The sequence below is a fragment of the Cygnus olor genome, chromosome 7 (genome assembly GCF_009769625.2).
Source record: "Cygnus olor isolate bCygOlo1 chromosome 7, bCygOlo1.pri.v2, whole genome shotgun sequence".
NCBI lineage: Eukaryota > Metazoa > Chordata > Aves > Anseriformes > Anatidae > Cygnus > Cygnus olor.
This window is the reverse complement of record NC_049175.1, coordinates 27991180-28010957: the sequence shown is the minus strand read 5'-3', so window position 1 is coordinate 28010957 and position 19778 is coordinate 27991180. Positions and strand designations below refer to the sequence as shown.

Below are 19778 nucleotides of genomic sequence, written 5' to 3'. Positions count from 1 at the left end.
TTGTCGTCTAGTACCATGCTGTCTCCCCATTCAGCAGCAGACACACATTTTCTCAGAACTTCCTTTGAAAATATCATACCTCTTGAATATCTTCTTATAACCCTGGACATCCTTAGCTAGCTTTTGGTCCAGCTGGGCTTTGGACTTTTTCAGCCCTGCAAAAGCAGTTCTTTCATATTCCTGCTGCCTGTCTTCCTTTCCACTTCTTGTATACTCTCTTGCATTTAATTTCAGTAGTTTGTTAAGAAGTTCCTTACTTCGTCAAGTGGGCCTTCTGCAAAAATTCCCAATCTTCCTGCAAAGTGAAATGATATGTTCTTAAGTTGTCAGTAAATTTTCTCTAAAAGTCAGCCAGCAACTCCTTCTCTCCCATAGCAGCTTCCCAGTTGATTCTGGCTACTCTAGATGAGCCAACCCACCCTCTGTACTTAGCTAATGAGTGACTCATGGTGGATCCTAGTTCTTCATCCTTTATATGGACCAACATGAAGCATCAGTGAGACCGTCATTGGCCAGTGTGTTTCACAGGTAGTTTCTTATAGAGAACAAACAGATGTGGAAATTTTGGATGCATTTTAGGGTTTGGGGGAGATATTTTCTGCAGCGGATGGAGAAGCTCTTCTGCAGAGATTGCAGGCTCTTCATTTTATTCCCTTAAAATTGGCTCTCATCTTTTTTCTCCTCTGTGTTTACTTGTTTGCCTAAAACAGTGTGTGATCACATCTGGTTAACACTTATATCTGTTGAAGGAATTCATTTGAATTCAATTTGATCAGGTTGATTTATTTAAGATCCATTACCAAAGCGAAAAAATACTGTAAAAGTATTATGCCTGCAAGTTTCATAGCCTAACTTGAACCCAGTTATCAAATAAGGCAAGCAAACCCATGTATACAGAAATTACAGCTATGGTATTTTGCCAGTCCCAGAGGAGAGGATAAATGAGGGTAGAATATTTAAAATCTTAGTTCAGGTCTGTTAGTGCTGTTAGTTCCTCTATATTTTTAGTGTTTTTCTTAACATTCCCCAATAAAGTGCCTTCATTTTGCTACATAAACGTAGCAAAAGGTGAGCTTAAGGAAAGTGAAATCTTTGGAGATTAGAGTGGCTAATTATATAGTCTACAGAATGTGTGATGTGTAAGTTGTATTTTTTCCAGCCTTATTGCATGATCAAATTTGGAGAGCTTTTCACAGGAATGACAAAAGACATTGATAAGAGTTTATTTTCTCCCCAGACATAAATAGCTGCTCCAGAATGTAGGGAAAGATCACTGTTCAGAGAAATGAAGACCAGGATCTTACAAGTCAGTAAAGCCAGTGTTATATATTTTCCCTTAAAAATGATTTCAGCAATGACAAAATAATCATTTCATCTGAAACTACCCACAGTTTGTCAGTCTTGGATGGTCAGCCAGATAGACCTAATATGTAAAAACTTCATCTCCATATGGTGGCCAAAATTCTGAATAACTGATAATGAAGAATGAGTTTGCACAACAAATTCATTCTCTGTACTGTCAACTGTGCTTGCTGTAGGTATGATTGTGTAGAGGACACTTATCTCTCTGTATCTTCAGTTAGGGTATTACCGACATATATTACACAAGTCAAGGTGTAACACAATTGCCAAGAGCTCTGACTAAAAGCTTAAATCTTAGATTGTTTTTCAGAACAGAAAATCAGAACTAAAATTTTGTGGTAACACATGCGTTAGTCATTTACATTTCATTGCTGCAAGGACTGCAAGAAAATTCTTTTGCTTTCTGGCCTGTTGATGTCCCTGTATAATTAATAAGGTACTATGCTCCTTTAGATCTCTTTCTTGTTCTTCTGACTCCCTTTTCCATGTAATAAGAAAGATGAATCAACTAAGACTGAGTTGCTGAAGACGTGATAAGATGCTTAGCTAAACCAAATAGTTATAACTTCAAAGGACAATAGTATCTGAGAGATTTTTATGAGAGTTAAGCAGGGATTTGGAGATATTTGTGGATCAGAAAATACCGAGGTTGTTGAAATTCAACCTGCTCCAAGAAAGAGAAGTTAGCACATTTTTTATGTGAAAATTAAATTGATAAATTTTGCTATGTAACTCTGGCACTGGATTTCCTTAAGTCACTGAGTCCATTTCCAACATAAGTAACCAACCAGCTGGTAGATGCCTGGTGTATAAAAGTCCAAATAGTGTCTCTGTATGCCATCAATGTGTTGGCCTGTAGAACAGTCCATCAGGTTTGCATCAACTTTTCTCACACTAACATCACATCACTGCTCATAGTCATTCCCTGACTGAACTGTCTGTCAAGGTATATTCACTTCATCATGGCATTCATCTGAAAAGTCCCATTTTATGACAAAGTTACAACTGATCTTGAGGCAACTTGCCTTCAATATTACGTGTCAGTTCTTTGAATAAGCCGATGTGGAAATTATCCACAGCTTGATTTTGACACACTGAATAATCACTGATTTTCTTACACTTTAGAGGTTCTTTTTGCTTTGCTTTTTGTTTTAAAATTTCTCTTCATTTGAATAAATAGCTCTATTTGTAGTGGAAAAAAATATATATATAAAATTAGGCAAAATATCTATTTTTTGAGGGATTTTCAGTTTTTGGAAATTGTCTTTTGTGTCTTTATTCAGAAAGAAGAGACATAAGATTTCAAAATCTTGTAAGTTTTATTTGGGCAAGAATATGCTTTCCCTCTAAGTTCTTGTTTTGGTCATGTATTGCATAGTGATCAGGGGAAGCAGAATAAATGATTAGGAAGGAAAGGTGACATTTTCTGGACTGTTTTGACATATAATGTGAAAGCTACACCACTTTTCTCTTGCTTTCAATAGGACTTGGGTATTATACTGCAATTGCTAAACACAACAGAAGTGTCAGCTTGGTCATGGATTCTATATGCTCAATAGCAGTATAGACTGCTGGCAATTTGCATATGCATACAATTATTTTCTTTTCTGTCTTCTTTTGCTGTCATGCATACAGCATGACAACTCCTGGTAAGAACTCTCTTTTCCAATGATGTGAGTCACTCGGTCTTCGCAAGGTCAATCCGATCTCTCAAATGTTCTCCAGCTCCACTGCAGCAATCAGCTCACTCGCTATTGCCTGCTCACAACATGATGCCTCAATTGGTCCAATTTGTTGTCCTTGTAAAGGGCTGACCCTAGCCCTGGAAAAAAGGAAAAAAAAAAAAAAAAGGAAAAAAAAAAAGGATTAAGTCCACTGCTTTCAAATGAAGGAAGTAGATCTGGTTTGAAGTTTCTAATTCAGTCTTTCTAGTGGAATCCATCATTATTTTGAATTCTGTCCAAGTCTCTGGCAGCTCCAAAGATTGTCAGGGACATGCAGTGCAAAGGTACTGCTATTCAGCCCAATGTCTGATATAACATATCTGAGAGGAATATTGATTTTTCACAGAACATGAAAAACAGAAAAATAGGAAGACACTTCAGCATGACCTTCGCCTTCTACGTGAATAACCTAATGTTTATGGCTCAGCTTACTTTCCTTGTACTTGTCTGAAGTCCTTTGTGGAGCTTTTCTAAAGACAGTAATATCAGCTGCAATACAGATGTGATTTTGCAGTTCTCTGTAGACTTAGGTTGCTATTTAATTTTCATGTAAGATTTTTCCCTAGATGAACTGAGATGCCTTCTGGAGCACTGAGGGATAGCGTAGCCTAATCAGAAACTCACTTTAACATGACACAGTCAAACGTTTGTCTCCCACTTGAGTACTGTTTGTTTTGACATCCTGCTTAAGGGATACTGGGAAAGAAGAAAAAGGGCAGGAAGAGAGGTAGGTCTGGAGAAAACAAGTCTTATGAGACATGATACTTAGAATAGCCCTCGAGTACTGCCATCACTAGGCTCCTCAGGCTGCAGTTTTGTGATGGCTTTAAGTTAATCTGTGTGCGGTTAGTTCCAGTTCAACCCTGCTCACACTTTTGAACCTACTGGAGGCCATGGGAGCAAAATCTGGCTGCTGGGCTGCAGGGAAACCTGCCTTATGTCTTCAGAAAGTTGACATGAGAAATGGAAAGCCTTTGGGCAGTCCAGATGTCTGAAAAGTGATTGGAGGTCTATCCATTCTTGGCTCAAAAAATAGCTAGCTGTCACTGAAGAGTTGTTATGGAGAAGTAGTTGCATAATTGAAGCAAAGAAAAATTATTTTCCTTGCTTAGAGTTTAGCATTACCAAAACAAAAACTTCAGTTGCATTATTTTCAAACATGATTTTCATATATTAGCCTGCTAAACTCATAATAAGAAATGTAGTCAAGAGAATATCATGCTTTTCATTACAGCAAAGCAGCCATAAATATCATGACAGTTAATGATGGTGAGTCCTGGAGACCCTTCCAATATTATCTAAGGTCATTTTTATTTATGTCTCCACAGACACATCCAGTTATTGTTATGATGAATGAAATGGGCATTCTGGACTTTGTGTTATGGTGCTCCTGATGCATGGGAAGAGGTATTCCAGCTGTACACCAGCATGCCACAGGCATCCCCCAGTAAGTCAGAGAGAATGGCAGAAAACCATCAGAACAGAACCGTTTCAGGAGCTGAGGGATCATTTAATCTCTATCTGGTTTAGGAACTGTTTGGCTTCTGCTGTCTTCATTCTACCAGAGAGTACAAAATACGATACTGTCATGGTATATAAAGGAGTAAGATTTTGTATAAATTTGAGTAAGATGAACTTTAAGTTCTGGGACACTACATTGATTTTTCTATATTGAATTAATAGAAAATATATTTCTTCTGGATGCTAAATCAATAGCTTTAGTTGCACAGCTTAAATGCATTGCATCACTTAGGTTTTATTTTTTAACATAAAGAGAGTATAAAGAAAGAAAAGAGGTTTACAAAGTAAAAGCTTCCTGTAAGAGTTTCAAAAGGAAATGTGTTTGTTGTCAAGGTTGGATTGGGAGCACAGATTTAACAGCTTATGTTGGCTGTGATTAAAAAAAAAGAAGAATTAATTATTTATAAAATTAGCTTAAAATTACAAATGGAAAAATGGACAGAATCAAAAATTAAATGTGCTAATACCAATTCATCACTCGGCTTAGGCCCTGATGATAAATCACTGGCAATCCCTGATATAAACAGATGCATTAGAAAGAAGTGTAAGCTGAGTGGAAGATGGAGAGAATGCTTCTTCTGAGACTTTCTTTTTAATTTGATTCTGATACCAACAGAACAAATGTGCAGAAACAAGTAACCTTCTCCACCTTTTCTGCCCTCCTTTCAAGCTTTTAAGACCCTGCATCCACTGGAGTATCACTCAGCCTTTATTTCTCTGACCTTCTGAGGAACCCTGACCAAAGTTTGCCACACAAGTAAAATTAGTATTTCTCACCTGGAGCATAACTTATCCTCCCACTGCTGCATACCTCTCATTGCATGCTCTTTCTGTTTCCAAGTCTGTTTACTTTCTTCCTTCTTTGCCTTTAATGAAATGAAAGAATCTGGTTTGACCAAAAAAGACTGTATCTTTGTCTTTGCTGCTCTCAGTCTGGGGCCAGGGAGGCAGTTATTTCTTAGAGAGAGCCTAACAGCAATGTATGTTTAACTGGCTCTAGGCAGCTGACAAGGATGTGCAGAGAACCCATTTCCCACTTACATAGTCACTTTGAGCAAAGATCATTAGTAACAGAAACAGCGTATTTATCTTTGCTGTTGTTTCTTCCTCGCTCTCTGGGTATTTGTCTTATTTTGTCTTCAGGAAAACTTGTTCATATTCATTAGAGATATCAACAAAAACAGCCTCAGCAGATCATTTTGGCTTTCTTGAAGGAGGGCAATTAATGTCACCTTCATTACCAGCAGAAAAGACTGTTGAAGAAGGGGCAGCATCACAAAAATGTTTCTAAGAAAAAGGGAAGAACAACTAGTGTTAAAACAAAAGCTTCTCTTATTATTTTAAGTTTCAAATGTTTGAATTATCTGGAGTTTTGTTAGTTTGCTGGAGATGTACTCAACCTTGAATTAAGGATGAGATATTGCATCCAAAACTTTTGATCCTCTGCATTTTTTCTTTTAATGAAATGAATGCAATAATTGACTCCACCGGATTAAAAATCAGAATTTGAGATTTAAACCCCATTTAAACTGTTTTTGTACTTTCAGATGCCTGCAGTTTTGAACATTCCCTGACTGTAAAGCAGAGCATCACCTTAAGAAGAAAAAATTTTCTCTTGCAACTACTGCCACTATATTTTAGTACCAGTGTGCTGTCTCAAACAGCTAAAAATCAGCCATCTGGATTTCCTCAACAGCCTGGCTAACTGCTGTTTAACTAAAATTACCCTCAAGTCAAGGAAATTTTAAGAGCGAAGCAGTCATACAGCAGAGTTATATGATATCATTAACCAAAAGCTTACATTATCTCCAGTCTAATTAATTAAACACCAACAAAATCTAAAAGATTATTTGCATCATGGTGTCATCTGGTCCTTGAAATTTGAAGCCAATAGCGACAGAACCAGATTTATTGATTCTTCCTAATACTTAATTCCCATCACTAAAAATCTGTTACAGGGACTGCTGCCGTCCATGGGAAGTTATCAGTAAGCTTTTCTTTGATTTTTTTTTTTTTTGTAAACAAAGACAATTAATCTTTAACTAACATACAAATCACATATTTAAGATTATTTTTTTTATGGCTGTTAAGTCTTGAAGATGAAGGATAAGAAATAAAAAAGCCTCATGCTGATTTTCTTGTCATAGACGTTGCAACTTTGACATGCTCTTGACAGTCCCTGCATGATTTCCTTTTCTTGTCTCCTTCCTTAGTATTTTGAGTTATTGTCTAGTTAAAAATAGCCACTGTGCAAAGAGTTCAGCCCTGTGTTTCTTCTTTCATTGAACGTGTCAGGTTGTGATAGATTTGTATGTTTCTAAACCGAGTCTTGAGGACATAGAAGTTAGAAGCAAATAGCCTTAATTACACACATCACGTTTGAATACGAAACTCTTTGGCAAAGTAATACTCTCCCAGCTTTTATTATTATTAATAATATTATTTATTTATTTATTTATTTATTTCTCACACAGGCATAGAGATTTGGAGATATCAAAATTTCTGGCTATCCTCAGAGGTGCTGCAGACACCCAATGACCACTGAATTCAGAAGTATTTATCTCTGGATGATCAGCTGGTAGCTGCTTGTTATTTTGAACACATGCTATCCCGATGTGCTAGCTGCACGCATCCCCCTCTGGTTCTACTGGAAGAAATGCAGAACTTTTACATGTGTGTCAGCTTTACGTTACTTTTGATGGTAAAGGTAACTCCCCTTCAGTTTCCCATGTAAGAAATGTTTTTTGGGGGGAAAGGCCATGTGGCATACAGAGATTTAAAAGTTTTGCAGTTAGCAAATCTACATGCCTGACTGTTGTTTTTCATCCACCGTTAAAAGCAAGCCTAGTCTGCATTTGAACTAATAGTGAGGGAACTCTCAGGTTGTTTTCTCACTTCTTGGACAGTGTAATAGTGTTTGTCTTTATTTGACTTATGATTGCTTGTAGTCAAGTCAGATGCAACACCTTACTATTGAGTCTGCCTCCCTAGGCTAGCTATTAAGAGTGGTTACAAGCTCTGGAGAGTCTTAACTGATACCTAGCACAGTATTGCTGTGTATGTGTATTGCTGTATATCAGTATGTGTTGTCAAGTGGGCATTTAATTTCTTCCATGAAAATGGAGAACTTTTTTCTCATCACGACTGAAGTTCTGGGTTCCTCCTAAGATTAGGAATGAAAATGATAAAAATATAATGTGATTTAATCCTTTTTCTGGTGTTGTGGTCTGAATCTACCAGATGGATCTTGTTTTTCAAAGCACAGCCTGCACAGAACTAAGATTTGGAAACTTGGTTGAATGAATCAGCCAAGCACAATGCAAAGAGCCAAAAATGCAAAATCAAAAGAGACTGATATATTTGGCTTGAAAAATTAATGTTTTAAATTTTCACCAATATTTTTGCATTGAAAGTTCAGAAGATGTTTTTGGAATTTAGATCTTGTATTTCTTTCCTTTTTTTTTTTTTTTTTCCTGGTAAAAGTCCATTTAATAATTATTTGTAATGAATATCTGAAAAACATCCTGAAAATATGAATTATTTTATACCTGATGTGTTATTATTGCTGGGGACCTTCACATATATGTACATAATTTGTGTTAAAACATCATGCTCTAAATTATGTGGGCTTTTGTACAAGCCATCCTTAACTCTCTGCATCTCTGCAGTGGGCTCTATACTATGGATTAGAATAATCATGTGATGTTCCAGCTGGGATTAAGTTCTTGGTAAACTCTATACGATTTTAATGAAAAGAGAAGTGCAGTTGAAACAGCGCAGAATATACATGAAGAATACTGCAGAAGGACTGAGAAGTATTTACATTTGCTGCATCTTGGCTTGTGTTCTCTTGCCTTATTTGTTTTTTCTTTTATTAGCTTTTATTGTTGTCATTTGTTCAGTCCTGGGGTTAACTGCTTGGGTGCCTTAATACATTAAGCGTTTCATAGCACAGATTTCACTCTCTGATTGCGACAAGTCGGTACAGAGTTTTTACAGTCAAGTGTAACAAGTTAAACCATTTTGATCCAATTCTACTTTAATATGATAGGAAATACTGTCAGCCCTGTAGCACCTGCTCTGACTTGCTCTCCAGAGGAGCTTGTCCTACTATATCAACTAAATTGGGTGTCTTGGTACACTACTCACCCAAACTGAGTGCCTAAAATGTGTGTCTAAAGTGTCTTATGCCCCTTTTTAGTTGTTTTGGGCACACAGGAAATATTTTATGAAGTTGTGTCATAAATTCATTGCCCATTAATGGTTTACCCTATGTGTAAACATCTCCGGGCAGTCCCATATTTTCTATCTGCTTCCTCTGTCCTTCAAAGATACTACCTCTGGCTCAATTTTCAATTTCTGTGATTAAACTGAAGCATAACATTTTTTTCCCATGACATTTGTTTTGTAATGAAGGCATTGAAAAGAACTCAGCATTTCTAACACATTGTTTCCAAATCAAGCTAGAAGAAGGGCTATATGTATAAATGAGAGGTTACAGAATAGTAGTCCATGTTGGCCGAGCAAACAGGATACCTTGAAATACAAAGATGGGATTAACAAAATCAGATAAGATGTGAAGACTTAAGGTGTCGGGGACTCATTATATGTCGTCTTTAGATTAGAGTTACTATATTTGTATAGGTGTCATCAAAAAAAGTTGAACTAAAATAACAGTGTACTGATGAGTAAGTTTCAAGTTTGATCAAAAGGCAAGAAATTCCTTGCAAAGGCATCTTTACATCCAGAGGACTTTAGATTTCCCTTTTAGAGAGATGCTCAGAATATATTTTGTCACAGCTACAACTGTGGGAACAAATGGTCTCTGGAATAAAATTACCAGTGTCAGAGATGTCAAGACTTCTGTGTAACAACAAGGAAGCAAATAACCCTGCTTTGCTTTAGCTACACTTATGATTACTTTATTCAGGTGCATTGATCTTGCAGTACTGCTGTACTGACTTCTTTTGTGTTGCAAGTATCTCAGCCTGCATTTATATTATTTTTTAAAACCAAACACCTTTAAGAAAGAAGGAACCTGAAAAAGATAACTTTATTACTCTAGTACTAAATTGGACACACTAGCATGTTTAGAGAAAAAAACAAAAATACAGGATTTCTGTTACTGAGAGAGTCTGCTTTTAAAGTCTAAGTCTATCCAAAACAAAGGACTTCAGCAGCGGACTAGATATCTGTGTACAAAAGCAAGATAGCTTTTTTTAGCTGCAGCCAAAACATGAGGGCAGTTAATACTGTTCAAATATCTAGATAAGTAAACAAAATCATTATGATTTAATTATTTTGAATCAAAATCATCCAGGAACAACTAAATTCACTTACCCATTTTATTCTGTTTTGGCAGAATAGTGGAAGGAATATATCCAGCCAGCTCCCAAGTTTCAGGAGCATGGTTATAATTTCCAGATGCAGGGTGTTAATTCCCTAAGGCATACCAACTTTATCACTTGCAGCCTTCCAGAGTTTTCTACTCACCCTCTTCTGTAGTTGCACAGCTACATACCCAAAGCATTTAATGCCTTCCCTGTGCTTTTCTGACTGTAATCTGCTATACCAATAAATTGTGGTATTTCATGACAATTAGGACTATCTCTCAAAAAACTTCCTGTCCATCTTTCAGTTGGCAGGACGAGCTTGCTTACGTTGTTTCTCAGTTATTTCTTCATTTTTTGACAGCATTTGGTAAATTGTCCAAATTACAGTTTGGTCCTGGACAATAAGAAAGACTAAGAATGCATGATCAAACATCAGCTCAAATACTTATTTGCATAGATAAGCTATTTACCTCATTATTCTAACATTCATTCAACCACTTGAGGGCTGATACAGTGGCAGCAGTTCTCAACTATCAAGCCATAATAGTTGTTTGCAAAGGGGCAGGCACATTGCTTGATAGAGTCATGGCACCTGTTCCATTTCCCAAGGCAAGATATAAAGGTTCTCACAATGCAATCACATTTGTCTTCAAAGTTACTGTAAAACAAACAATAATAATGTAAAAGAAAAAGATGGTGCATCCCAGAAGAGAGGAAAAAAAAAAAAAAAAGAAAAAACATTTTCAAAACTTAAAAAAGAGAAACAGCAATCTTCCTGCATGAACTAGAAAAACATTTGAGAAAAGTAATTGTTTCTTCCTATGTGAATTCATGAGCTCAACAGACAATAATATTTTAAAAATATGCTTTAGAAGCATTTTTATTTAGTGTTTAAAGGAAATAATTAAGTTGGAAAATTTTGGCAAAGTGAGACAGTGTCTGTAACAGAACATTTTCAGCAAATTATATTAATGGAAAAAAATCAGAACTCTAACATTTTTGAGAGTAAACTTGCATTGTGTTTGTCTGAAAAACCACAGCAGTATCTTTGTTTTTTTCTTTCTCTCAATTTTCTGGTCACATTAAGACGTCTTTCTAGATCAAAAATATTTCTACCCTCTTTTCAGACAAAAATTGTTCTTTCTGATGTTTTCATGTTTCTTCAGAGAACAACACTAATTGGCTTCCATCGCAAGAAAATATCCCTCTAGAAGGAAATAAATGACAGCTGCTGTGTCTTTACATCACTTTTATGTTTGTTAGTTACATCAGCACAGTGAATGAATTTGGTTCCTTTTTATGAGAGGGGCTATGGTTCCTGTCTGACTTTTTTATTCATTATTACTTGTGGCAGATAAGAAACAAAAAGAGGCAGTTCAAAATATTTGATTTGGAGGTTATACTGTGTTTTATTTCCATTACTCTGAAATAAGTTGTTTTTGTAATGTTTTCTTTGGCTCCTTCAGGCTTTGTTCTCTTCACCAGTCACAAGAAAATGTTTGTGAGTCCAGGGACCTGACTGAATGACTCCCATACACAGACAACAGGAACAGGGAAACCCACATATATAGCAAACAATTATTTTATTTTATTTTATATTTTACTTTTTTTAAATTTACCTTGGACACATCAGCGCTGCTTTGCATATCAAATGTTTTCTGAAAACAGTGGCTTAGAAGTGATTCAGCCTGAAATCTTTGATTTGGAACACTCAATTTGAAGATGATATCCTATATCCATTTTTGTGGCAAACCCCCAAATCATTACTCTCAGTTTGTGAAAGAGCTTTCATCTACCCTATAGAGTGCTGTGCTGGGGTACTACTATGGGTCCAGAAAGCATGGAAGCTGTGTCAGCTCAACCTAATCTTTGCCTAGACTGAAGAGTTCTACTGTAGGCACAAAGGATACGATCTTGGCATTCCCAATAACTAGAATTTTCCTCTATTCTGTTCCCTATTTGGATAATGGGATAATAATAACAGCAATCCATTTCTCTACATGCCTTTTGGTATGTCTCTACTATTTAGATTTGAGGTGGCCAAACAGCGGCTTGTGGCTTCATGGACCATCCTGGTAAGCTGTGGCTCCTTTTTAGGCTCATATCACATGAATGGCAAAGAGACTCCTTCAACATGGTGGTGGTGGAGTAACCCCGTCACTAACCTCAGAAGGAAGTGAACCAGGAATGGCAGATGAGGCCAACAAGGTTCCCAAGTACATGCCCAGTCGCATCGAGATGATGGGACACAGCAGGGGCCAGTCTCTTCTTCTTCCAGCTGGAATTGCAACACAAGCAATACAGTCATGATGGTATGGAGAGAACAAACATCAACCACTCAGGCTTATGGTCTGAACTTTCAGCTTCCCAGCTCTTTGATTCCCAGCTAAGGAAATATCAAAGCACTTGTGTCTTACTTATCCTTTGTGGTCCCCCCTAATTCTCATAGCTGTTTGTATTAAAGTTGTTTCTTCTCAGATTTTCATGCCTTTCTCCAAACACTTTTGTAGAATGTCCCTTGGCAAACTCTGGTGTTCAAATTGTACCACTTATTCAGAAAAAAAGACAAAGATTACTGAACTTTTGGCAAGACACTATGGAGGTGTTTTGTGCTGATGTGATGTATTTCACAGTAGTCAGCAGACAAATAGGACTTGAGGTACAAGCAATAAAGGACCTTCTTCATCCATCCATTCTGTGCAGGGTCAAAATTTCAGGTAGCATAAACAGGAGTACCTTTGATGAAGTCGCCTACTTTTGCCACGTTAGGCTCAGTAAAACTCTGCTGGTTTGTGCTTGCCTAATAAATGTAAAAGTTTGTAAAACTGTTTATTCCAGGGGAAATTAAATGTTCCTAAACCTTTCATATTTCTAAAAGAAGACTTGAAAGGTGGTGAAAAGCAAAGATTGAGCTACTTCTGAAGTTTGTACCTACCTAAATCCCTCAGAATATGGTCAGATATATGACTGTACTGATCAAATTCTGAAATTTGGGCACTGTTCTATTTGGTAAAATGATGTGGAAGCATCCTTGCTGCTGAGAACTGTCAACAGGCTTTTCTCTAGGCAGGACCAGATTGATATTTGTTTTTCCTTCATGTAAGAAAGTAGAGCCTATCAAAACAAGAAATTTTCTAAGTCACAAGGTAACACAGGTTTCTTTAATCTTTGAGAATTGTCAATGTCACTTGCTGCAAAGGAAGATAAAAAATTGCAGCCATGTCACCAAATATTTCAATTAGAATAAAATTAAAAGGTCTATCACTCTTTGTGCTCTAGGGTTATAAGCTGATCAAAGGAAAAACTTCTTCCTGAACTCATCTGGTATTCACTTCATATCCTGAAATATAAAGTTTGATAACACTTATAATTTTATCCCAGCTAGTATAACTGCACCTATCCAATCCTTTTATCTCTACAGTGACTTTTTCATATCTCATTATTTTCCCAGACCTTCAGAGTCACTCCAGAGTACTGCTCCAGTTGTACGGCCATGTAGAAGCCTTGTGACCAGGTAAGTTATTGGATAGCAAACCAGAAACCTTGTTCATCATCTGTCTAGGGGGGAAAAAATGCTTAGGCAAAAAGAAATGGGGCTGCTATTGAGTTTGGTCTTCAAATCGGTAAAGTATCAGAAATACTATGAAGTGATTATAGCTCTGCTACAGATGATGATTTATGTAGGGTAAATAACAGGGAAAAACTGCAAGCCAGTAAGTATTTTGTAGTTACAAGCACACAGATTGCTAACATTCTTGTGCAGCAAAGACCAGAAACATTAAGACAATGACAACTTCTCAGCATAATTTTCTTGGAAAAACAAACAAACAAACAAATGTGTTGGACCTTTGCCATTCCAAAGATAAGGGTGAAACTGGCAATGAAAATCAAAAGAGAAAAGTTTGGACAATCCTTGGGAAATTATCTTAATCGCTTGGAGCGAATCCTCAGGCATACACTGTATGCTGGGTGATTAAAATAAGCAAGACCAATTACTGTGGAAGAAGTGAATCAGCAAGAGGTTCTTTTACAGGTCAGTCTGAAAAGACTGCAAAAAAAAAAATGTCACAGAACAAACAGTATCACTGTTGCAGTAGTACTAAATTTAAGCAAATTCTGTTCAGTTCAGACAAGCACTGGACAACAAGAGACAAATAAATTGGAGTGCGTTCAGAAAAGAGCTAGCTGAAATGATGAAGTGATTCACCTACAGTGAAAGATAAGAGAAAATATTTTAAGGAAGATCTATACCTCTGAAGACCATGAGCTCAAAGAGAGGTATGGAAGGGTTTTCTGAAGTACACCAGGAAACAGCTTGAAGCAAACAAATACAAACAAAGAAAAGCAAATACAAGCCAACTCTTAAAACCCTGCTGGCAGTGCAGCATTTGACACCAAATTAGCCTCCTCAAGCTAGTGAGAATAACAGTATCATCTGGATTTTTTTATAATGAGCCTAGGTAAAGAAGAATAATTAATAGAGACTAAAAAGTTAAATAGGTGCATAACTACAGCCAAAATAATGTTTTGATCTTTTAGAACAAATTCTCATCTGACTTAATAATGAGGGGAGGAAACACTGTTCATATTATTACTCGTGTTTGGCAGAAAGTTTTTCCATACAGTATGGTAAGTACTTTAAAGGCCCCATCAAGACAGTAGTAGAGCTGGTAAAAAATTCATGTGGTCTCCTGTGTGGTGCCCCTCCTCTGTCCCCTGTGCTTCTGTTCCTTCGGAGCTTTGCCAAAGGACATAAGCTGAGTTTGTCTCTCTGCATAAAGGCTGAGATCCTCAGATGGTTCCTCTCTCTATATATAATAGGTAGCATTTTTCAAGGAGATCTAAATGATTCAAGAGGCTGAGTCCTACCACTCTCTTGAATCACTTTGACGCCTTTGAAAAACATCCTATTTTCTCAATGTTCAGTTCCTGCACAGCACATTCAATAGCCAGCAAAGTTTGCAAAGCCTATCTCACTGTTATTCTTTGTCAGAATACATTGCCTTTGTGAGCAGGCTTTATCGATGTGTGGTTGAAGGATACTCAGGCTGTCTAAACTTCACCAAACTCTGTGTGGATAAAGGATGTCATCAGATTTTCACAGGGAGCTGACTGCAAACTGGACAATTAGAGTCATGGGAAAATCATGAGTACAGAATTTGTCCAGGATTACAAGGTTAGAAGCAGTATTTGTTAGAGAAAGATATTCAATAGGAGTAAATGAGAGAAGGTACTGTAGAATAAGTGATTTGCAATAGCTTGAGATTTGGCATGGAGTAGATTTCATCCTTTCCATTCCTGGGGCCACTTACATTAAGTTCCCACAACCACAGTTAAGATGTTAAAAGGAGTAGAAATACATACTGTATCTCACAGTGCTACATGAGGCTAAAGATCAGCCTCTGAGACCCAGAGGAATCCACATACCTGAGAATGCTGGTGTCAACGCGCTGTGGACAAAGCCACATAAGCCACCTGCACATGCTGTCCTAAATCAGTGATTCTGCTTGTAGTCATTTATCCCATTTGTATGTAAAGCACCTACTTTGAAACTGAGGAAGGAACGAGCCCAAGATGTTCCCAAATGCTAGGCCAACGCAGTATACTCTGTCTCCGTGCCTTTGGATCATGCTGTCATTTCTCACTCAAGGACTGAGATACGGAGGTTAACTGCCACTCTTAAATTCCTCTCCTCCACATTCAACTCTATTCCTGTAAGGTGGAGGCATTATTGAGAAAATATGAAAGCTGTTCTCAGGGGTATGTGTTTATTTAACATTGTCTGCAGATATAGCCATATATTTCTGACCACCGAAAAATTCAACCTCACATGGCTTTGTGCTAGCTGTTTCCCCAGCCACTGTCTGGTTCCTGGCTGCCTTTCTAAATGAAACGTCCCAGTTCTTCCATTGTAACGCTGGGCTGAATGTGCAGCTGACTGGGTGATATTCTCCAGCTTGTAGTAAGAGGAGGTCAAAGATCAGAAATTTCCTTTCTGCCCTTAAAAAAAGCTGTATCTCTATCTCCACAGTGTAATGCATGCTTCTATATGACTCTTGAATGTCAAATAGTGGTTTTATTTTTATTATTTATATTGTGTTAGAACTCCAAAACTGTAGCTGGCTTTGCTCAGTTTTAAACACAAAGTAGAGCAGACAGCAAGATCTCTGCTCCAGTGTGCTTCTGCTCTACAACCCTGGTTACTGGAACAAGAAGAGAAAGTGATCTCTGGATGATAGACAGAATGACTAAAGGGAAAAAGTAGGAGGAAAAAGATCAGCTCAAGAGTGAGAAAAACTGAAGGAGGGCTTCAGGTGAGATGAAAGTGATAGAACTGTTCAGAGATAGATGAGGTGAAAAGAATACGATGAATAGTCCACATTTCATACTCTGAATCACCTTTATGAGACTGGAGTGGATGACTTCTGAAACATCAGTCTTGCTGACTGACTTCTCTGAAATCGGCACACGGCTTATTCAGTTGTTCTTCTTGCGTGTGGGTTGGTCTGTTGAGGAATATTTACAGGCCCAGGTTTTTGAAATAGCTTATCTCCTATTGAGTCACCATTACAAGTGGCAGCATTGGATGCATGTTAAATAGATGTTTTCTTGAAATTCTGTTTAGTGGCATTACAAAAGAAGCAGCAAAGGTGCTGTCTCCTGCTTGAGTGCTTGCAAAGGAGCCTCTCTCTGTAGGAATAAGAAGCAATATGCAGGTACTTATTACAGCTGAAAAAATTCTGAAATGCTCAGACCTAAGACGTTTCATAAGAAAAAGAGCTTTAGATTTTCTTCCTCCAAGAAAATCCTTGTAGAGGATAGGGGAAAAAAAAAAAAAAAAGTGTTTTATTTTATTTATGGAAAAGTTATCTAACAGTGGTTAATACTTTGCGGTTTTTACCAGAAGTCAAAATGGCATGAGCCCACCAAGCAGGGAGAGGCATCACTTGTATACTTCTTCCTTAGTAAAGGTTCTCTTTTGCCATTGCACATCAAGCTGCATAAGATGTGAACAAGTGATCAGCAGAGAAACAGACTACCTAGTTGTCCTGGTTTCAGGTAGGACAGAGTTAATTTTCCTCCTAGTAGCTGGCAGGGTGCTATGTTTTGGATTAGAATGAGAAGAGCGCTGATAACATGCTGATGTTTTAATTGTTGTAGAGCAGTGCTTACACCAAGCCAAGGACTTTTCAGCTTCTCGCTCTGTCCTGCTAGCGAGCAGGCTAGGGATGCAGCAGGAGCTGGGAGGGGACAGACCCAGGACAGCTGACCCAAACTGGCCAAAGGGGTATTCCATACCATCTGACGTCATGCTGAACAATATATAGGGGTGGCTAGCCGGGGTGGAGAGGGGGGGCCGGCTGCTCGGGGATAGGCTGGGCATCAGTCAACGGGTGGTGAGCAATTGCATTGTGCATCACTTATTTCGTACACATTATTACTATTAATACTATTATTATTATTATTATTATTATTATTATTATTATTATTGTTATTCTTTTCCCTGTCTTAATAAACTGTCTTTATCTCAACTCACAGACTTCACTTTCCCGTTTCTCTCCCCCATCCTGGAGAGGGAGGGGGGAGGGTGAGCGAACGGCTGTGTGGTGTTTGGCTGCCAGCCGGGCTAAACCACAACACTAGTAAAAAAGAAGATTTTAAAACTTACTGATTTCTTCAAGTTGCAGCACACAAGAACACTTGCTGCTTTAATGAATTACCACTACTAAGAATACTGTTTCTTATCCCCTCTTTGCATATGGCTACATTCATCTTTTTCATTTATTACCCTTTCAGAAAAGTTGGCATCAAGCTGCTCACTTGGTTTTTTGAAGTCTCAAGGCTGGTTTTCTGCAGGGTGCTGGTTCCAGAGCTCAGCTAGCCCCACTGAATATTGTGGCCCTTGCCTGTTCTCCTTTCCCACTGCTTCTCTATTTTCACTGTCACCTGCATAGTTGAAGATATCAAATAAATCCCCTCTCAGACATCCCTTCTCCAGGTCAAGGAAACCTATTTCCCTCCTAGCTTTGCTCAAGGAATACCAAAGATAAGATTCAAGCCATAACTTCAGGCCAGGCATCCTGACTGAAAAATACTGATGTGTTTGCACTGTTCAGCAAGTCTGAGCCCAGAAGAAACAATTGAAAACCAGTGTGGCGGTGTGACAGCCATGAACCATACTTTATGGCAACTGCCAAAGGTATCGTTATTAAGAAACATAAACACATAGTTCAGACAAAAGACTCTGCCACGTGCTTTTCCATCTTTTGTGGTGGCTGGCGTGCCAAATGTTGTTTCATAGTTGTTAGGAGAATCTGCTTCACTGAATTTATGGTGGTGTGTCTCACTGTTTTCCTCAAGAAGGAGACCTTGTTGGAAGTATTCCAGGAGCAGGGAGACCGACCAAGAGAGAAATCAGATTTTATTACTAGAGATCAGTTACAGCTCAAGTTCTATTTGCTGTTGTAATAAATGGCTTGAGATTTATTCAGGCCTACAGTGCAAACAGCTGCTCCTTGCTATTTCAAAGGACTGCTACCAGGTTTATTGTTCCCATGCAGGTAAGCAGGGTGCTGTGAAAAATACCAGCATTTCAAACCTGGACTACTCAGATAATGCACATTACTGCTTCTGAGTCTTCTTATTGTCTGTCTTTTCAACCAGCTGCCTAACAGCTCTTCTTCCCACCCATAAAATCGGGGGGGGGGGGGGGGGGGGGGGGGGGGCGTGCACCTGTAGTGAGCAATTCAGCAACCACTTCCATGCTGGCTTTACGTTGTCTTTGTGTTTGATGTTGCTGCAGCTGCTGCGGTTGTTATCATGGCAATCCTGACAGCTCTGTTTGAGGGACTGACCTGAGCCACCTCGGTTTCAGTAAATCCTTCTGTACCAAGATTAATTGCACAAACATGAAGTTAGCACATTGTAATCAAACACTTTGGGTCAGTAGAGTGTTGCTGGACTGCTCATTGGCAGTACTTTCCCTGACCCATGGGTTTCTCTACACAGTAATTCACAGCAAGATGTGTGACAGGTGGCACCTCAGGAATGGGAGCTACTGAATTTTGGTGAAGAGAAAAATATAATTAGCAGGTTTGCCCAGTGATAATGTACTTCCTTAGGTGTATTCCTGTGGTCTCTTTGGCAGACAAGACCCTCAGCTAGGTGGACTTTTTCTGTTTAAGTATTTTTCAGTGTGTTTTGTTCTTGTGCAGTACTGGCACAATACTAGGCAGCCCCATGCCACATGGGGCTGAGTCACTGTGGCTCTGTCCAGAGCTGCTGGAGAGCTAACAAACATGTCAGGAGGAGTGCTGGAAGTCACAGCAGCCCTGCTTGGCTCTCTGGAGGTGCACACTGGTGTGCTTGTCTTTACACACCCCAGGAGGTCCTGAGGCACGAGGACCATGCAACATACCGCCCCACAGTGAGTTCAGCACCGTGCAATCCCCAGAACCCAGTGGCACTGTTTCTCCAAATGCCTCCTTCTGTTAAAGGTGAAGTCCAAAGAGTATGTTTGGTGAATTATATCATCTTGGTGAGTGTGGGCTGAGGGACTCCCAGGGGTGCAGAAGAAGGGGTTCTGTACCCAGCTCAGCCATACACTCCTCTTGGTTTTGCCATTTTCTTCCTCCCTGCTTTAGTTTTGACTAGATGAGAGAATGATAAAGATTGCTGCATTCCTTAACCAGTGAAGCATGTGCTGACTACAGCTGCATGACACCTCTTTTGGCCTTTCCAGGACCGTGAGCAGGATGGGCAGCTAAGGACACAGTGGCACTACCTCATTCACATTTTCATCATGCTCAATTTTGAATTTCATCTCCTATCGCAGAGT

General features: G+C 38.5%; 1 long non-coding RNA gene across 1 annotated transcript; it reads left to right on the top strand.

Annotated features, from left to right (window-relative positions):
• The first annotated feature begins 7087 nt into the window (after positions 1-7087).
• On the top strand, positions 7088-14611 carry LOC121073294. The gene is made up of 3 exons (XR_005821596.1): positions 7088-7337; positions 13392-13454; positions 14480-14611. It is a non-coding gene; the product is annotated as an uncharacterized LOC121073294 (long non-coding RNA).
• Positions 14612-19778: the final 5167 nt, after the last annotated feature.